Here is a 6,214-nt window from a genome sequence, read left to right on the forward strand (position 1 = left end):
TCAGCCCAAGTTACTGGATTCTTTTGGATGGAGTTGCCAGGAGAGAAGTATGATCATCAAACCAATTGCTGGTCACTGGTAAGGTCTGCAGCCAATCTACTGATCACAGAGAACTGGTCTTTGTTGCCCAACAACAATACCAAAAATGTCATCACTCAGAATGGTTTATCAAGGAATCAGTCTCAAGGGGATCTGAGAACATCTAGATTCCTGGTCTTGTCACCAACAACAAAACTTTGACTTCCAGATTAGTGTTTGCCAATCCAAAGGGTGTCCTTGATGTAGTCTTGCTGATCGAAAGCCTGAAAAACTGTAATTATTAGCAACTATGTTGCATGGGTTCCCGAACCCAGGGGTGGGGTTCTCGAACCTGTCCCTGGTTCCCGTCCCCACGTTCCGGGTGCTGGAATGGGTACCTCTAAGAAGAACCTGAAGAACCCGGTTCTTCTTGAAAGAACCCGGTTCTTCTTGAAAGAACCCGAGACTTCAAAATCATAAACCGGGTTCTTTTGATACATCGGAAAGGATTACAAAGTGTCGATGTAGATGTAATATTCCCAAGTCAAATATACTCAATTTTCGCTTAAAATTTCTGAATTTTTGATTGAGTTTCAATGAGTCTTAATTGAGGTATTTTATCAAATAGTTGAAGGACAACTGCTGTAGATGTTGGTTTTATATTTTCTCTCAAGTGACATGGACAGTGGTCATTGCAGCAATGGGAAAATGCTTCAAATAACTAGACAACTTATTTATAAACTCAGAATTAGACTTTCACTGCTGTTACAACTTAAAATGATGAAAATTTCTAAGCATAAACAGCCATGCAATTAACTAGACACCAATAGATGTAGTGAAGGTCAAAACGGTGAAACCTGGTAGCATTACAACAATGTATAAATGGAATATCAGCCTTTAAATAATAGATCTTCAGCCATTAAAATCAGTCCTCTACAGCACAGATGGATCAGCAATAAAGATAGCTTGTTCTCTAAAAAATCGTTGATTAACATGGCAAAGTTTGATATTGTTTAAGAGCAAATTTCCCAAATTTTACAATGCCATTGCGAAGGACACACCTGGAACATGCTCCATCTGATAAGAAATTAAACTTGCTGATTGTCAGAGCTTCTGCAATTAACTTGATTTCTTGAGTAGGCAAGCTGCTACAGGATTTGGCAAAAATCTTGAAATTTGGAGAGTAAATAAGGATACATAAATTGGGCTCTATTATCTCTTGAAAGAGGATATTTGATCAGCCTTTAACCTCTGAAATCAATATGGTTAAATCATAAATATTTTAGTTTTCTTGTTTAAAGTTGAAAAATATACAAATTCATATATATTATAATTTATAAAATATAATATTTATATATTATATATATAAATTATAATATACCCCCGACGAACCCTCGCACCCTATTTCAAAAAATGACGTACCCGTCCCCGTCCCCGTCCCGGTCCCCGTACCTGTCCCTGAACCCACGTTTCCTGGCAACATAGATTAGCAAATATTATACACAGATCTGCAGTTAAAGATTTCAAATCAGTGAGCAGATTCAAATTCTGTAAACTTATTTTCAAAATCAGAACTCGAAACTTGTGAAAGACTTGATTGTATAGCATAAGTGACTGGTGCCAAGTCCAAGTGGGTGATGGAGAAGATAAAACAGAAAAGAAAATCAGCCAAGGAAATCTGAAATTGAATCTTAATGATTAAAAGAATCCTAAAATTATTATTATTATTATTTTGTGTGGTTCACTGTACCGGAGATCAATACTAGCTACATCCATGGAAAACCCACCTGTGTCTAGGTGAGTTGGTTATCTTTCATGCAGAAATAAACTCCCAAGGAGCAAGCATGTCAATATCAATGGGACTAGAACCCGGGTGGGGAGGATAATAGAAACTCCTCCCTACCACTCGAGCTACACCCACTTGACAGCCTAAATAATCAGAGATGACAATAATATAGCATAAGTGACTGGTGCCAAGTCCAAGTGGGTGAAGAAGAAGATGGGATAGAAAAGAAAATCAACCAACGCAATCTGAAATTGAATCTTACTGATTTAAAGAATCCTAAAATCTGAATTATGAAAGTGGAGATCATTCTGCTTGGAACGGATTTTCAATAATAAAGCATCTTTCATAAACTAGACATGTATACTTCAATTAATCAGAGATGACAATAGTGATTGGTGCCAAGTCCAAGTAGGTGATGGAGAAGATCGAATAGAAAAAAAAATCATCCAAGGCAGTCTGAAATTGAATCTTACTGATTTAATGAGTCCTAAAATCTGAATTATAGAAGTAATGAGATCATTCCCCTTGGAACGAATTCTCAACAGTAAAACATCTTTTGTAAATTGTTGAATTTAGGCTTCTGTGATCCATAACAAGTTTATGAGAGGGGTTTCGGCGAAAATCACATCATCATTCATTTGTCGACGCGTTTCGAACCAACAAGTGTGGTTCATCTTCAGGACAAGTTGAAGAACCAGATCATGGCTGCATGTTAAATAGAGAGAGTAGATCATCCAACGACTATATTTGACTAGGAAATGGCTATATTTGACAGGACTGGGCCAAGGGATAGGGACAACGGCTATATTTGACTGGACTGGACCAAGGGATAGGGATAGGGAGAAATCAGTTCGTTAATTTATAAGTTAGTTATGTTATATTTATTACCATAATTGAATAAAAGTAATTTATTGTATTTAATTACTAATATATATATATAAAACTTATAATATTAATAGAATATAAAAATTAATAAAGGTTTATTAAAAGAATAACTAATTTAGTTTGTTAATTAATGTAACCAATTCTCCTAATTAAAACCACTAGGAAAATAGATTCAAGTCATTAAAGAATTATTGAGAAAGAATATAGTTGTTACAAATTGGTTAATATCTATGTTGCACGGGGACCCGTCCCCCCAAAAAATACTCACTGCGTCCCCAAGTTTCGGGGACTTTTAGACCGTTAGGAAACGTCGCCAAACTGTTGGGGACTTGCTAGCCGTCCCCAAGGCGTTCCGAACAGATTTCAGGGATGTTCCGGACAGATTTCAGGGATTGTTTTTGGTAGATTTCAAGGGTTTTCTGGGCATATTTCAGGGATGTTTTGGGAAGGTTTCAGGGAAAATCCAAGCACAGAGCTTCAGTTTTGACAATCATGGACATTGATGATTGAACAATATGATCATTTTTCCCATTCATTTTTTTTGGAATGCATTGAATCTAAATTTTGTGTACAATTTGCAGCTCAAAACATGGGTTTTGTATGATGGGTTTCATTTTGGATTTCCAATGATTTAGATATTGGATTTTCAATGGTAAAACTTAGAAACTACAAAAAACACCTTCCATGTCAAGAAAACAGAAAATACAACGTAGGATGATCCTTGTGGTCATTTTTCTTGTTTTTTTCTTAGGATCATCTCAGCTTTTACATATTGTATGTGGGTTTCGAGGACCCATTCAAGTTCAGTGCTTCCATCATCCCAACCTTAAGCATTGTGAAAACAATCAGATAGTTGTGAATTGGATTGAGTACTAAATGTTTAAATAAATTCCTATTCAATCCCCTTCTTAATCTAAAATATGAATTTAATATCATTAGAAAACCAAATTAAAATATAGTGGTTTTCAACACAACTATAAAAGTTTGCAATACCTATTGAAAAGGGAATGCCTTTTGTGTTTAACATAGTTTTCATTAACAAGAAATATGAGGAAAAAAAACTAATATAAAGACATTTCTCCTTGATAGATTGTTCATGGACCTTCTTACAAATTTAAAGTAGTTACACTTAAGTTTCCTAAACGTAAAGCTCATGTCTAGTGGCCAATAATGGAATGTAACTCGACCCTTTTCAAATTGTTTGAGATTTTAATTGTGTGTAAGCGTTGTGCATAATACTAGCTTGAAACACCACACGTTAATATTGAATTCTGCATATATATATATATATATATATATATATATATATGCCGTCCCCAACCCCCGTCCCCTGAAAATTTGGGGGTGCGCTCTAGCAGTTCTCGGGACTCGCCCCCTGTCCCCACCGTTCCCCCGTCCCCAAAACTAGTGCAACATAGGTAATATTAACTTAATATTACTAATTAAGTTAATATTTATAATTAACTTTATTAATTATATTTAAAGGCGTAAATATTAATAGTATATGAAATAATAATTTATTTATTTATTTATTTTTATTAAAAGTATAACTAATTTAGTTAGTTAAATAATTGAAAATGCAACAATTCTTCTAATTAGAATCACTAGGAAAATAGATTCAAGTCATTGAAGAATCATATAGTTGTTACTAATTAGTTAGTTGGTTCATAATTAACTTTATTTAATTATATGTAACGGGATAAATTAGTTTCCATCCTTTGAAATACCTTCATTTATGTTTTGGTGTAAAGATTTTATTTATTTATACATTATATTAATTAAAAAGATTTTTATTACTTATTCAAACCGAACCATTCTGTTCTTATTTTTAATCTAGAAGAAAACTAGAAAAATTAAAATAAATTACTAAAAATTGAATAAAAATCAAAGAGCAGAGAAGGAATAAAAAAGAAAAACAAACGATCCAGAAGACGAGGGGGAAAAAACAGAGAAGATCTCACGAAAAGGACAACACAAGGGGCGGGGACGAGGGGGGGGTTATGATGAAAAGGCAGGGATCCAACAACTGCTAATTTTCCAACCGTCATCCCTATTGAGATTGCTCGGCCTTTTTTCAATTTCTATGGCCTCGCTAAACTTCCGGTGATGAAAAGGAGCAATCTTGGCAATTACATGGGCCTCCTCAATATATATGTGATGCTTATTCTTTTCCGCGTGTTCTGCCAAGGTGTAAGACTGGGTCCTCCCATATTTTATGTCAACTGAGTGCTCGTGAATCCTTTGATTAATAGAGCGCCCTGTCTCACCAACATAGGGGGTCCCACAGGAACAAGGAATAACATAGACACCTTTCATGTCCTTGGGGTCAATAGGGTCTTTTACCGATCTAAGGGAGCTACGGATGGTGTTAAGGGGTCTAAAGGAAGAGGGAACATTATGCCTCCTGAGGATCCTCACAATCTTATCAGTGGTCCCTTGGATGAAAGGGAGATGAACCCCTGACACTCGATCCTTAGGGTCTTTCTTAACCCTGGGACCTTTGTTGGCTTTTAGGAAAGCTTTCAGACCTTGGTGCCTACTATAACCGTTATTAACAAAAACGTTAAGAAGATGGGCTTTCTCTTTATCAAGGTTCTTTTCATTAGAGATCCTTAGCGCACGAGTCGCAAGCGTGTTGAGGACACCCAACTTTTGAGTAGGGAAATGATGGGAGCTGGCATGAAGATATTGCTCAATATGAGTTTTCTTCCTAAACACTTGGTGGGAGAAAGAACTGTCTTTATTCTTAGAAATGAGAACATCAAGGAAAGGCAAACACCCAACAACTTCTTGCTCCATAGTGAACTTTATGAATGGGGATTGATTGTTGAGATGCTAGAAAAATAGATCCAACTATTTCTGGCCATGAGACCAGATGACACCTGTGTCGTCAACAAATCTCTTCCATAGCTTGGGCAAGAGACGGGCTGAGGACAAAGCTCTAGATTCATAGTCTTCCATAAAACGATTAGCAACAACCGGGGACAGGGGGGAGCCCATAGCAACCCCGTAGGTCTGTTCATAGAATTCACCTTTGAAGCTGAAGAAAGTAGACGTGAGACAAATTTCAACGAAATGAGCAGTATCAGGATCGGTTAGGCGGTTGATGACCTCAATGGCCTCTTTTATAGGAATGCAAGTGTAAAGGGAGACCACATCGAAACTCACAAGAATGTCCCCAGGGTCGAACTTTATGCCTTTAAGCTCATTGACAAAGGACAAAGAGTCTTTGACGAACGACTCTGTGAGGCCAAAAGGCTAGTTTATCATTACTGAGGTCTGAGATTTGTAGGATTAGGAGAGTTTTTGGATTAGCTTTCTCAGAATCTTCTTGCTCTGCATTTGGATCTTTCTAGCATAATTTCTGCCTCCCTTTGGTCAAGGGTTGATGCTTGTTCAACTCTTAAAGCACTGCGATTGGAGGATTTATGGAGATAGAAGCAGGCTTTCCATGTTTCGAGAAGTTGTTTGAAAAGTCCTCTGCGCTAAGTGATCCTTTTCTCCCCAAAGGTAAGCTGTCCTAAA

This window comes from Pinus tabuliformis, chromosome J (assembly GCF_031772625.1).
Source record: "Pinus tabuliformis cultivar Carrire ecotype Pingquan chromosome J, CPIR1, whole genome shotgun sequence".
Taxonomy (NCBI): Eukaryota; Viridiplantae; Streptophyta; class Pinopsida; order Pinales; family Pinaceae; genus Pinus; species Pinus tabuliformis.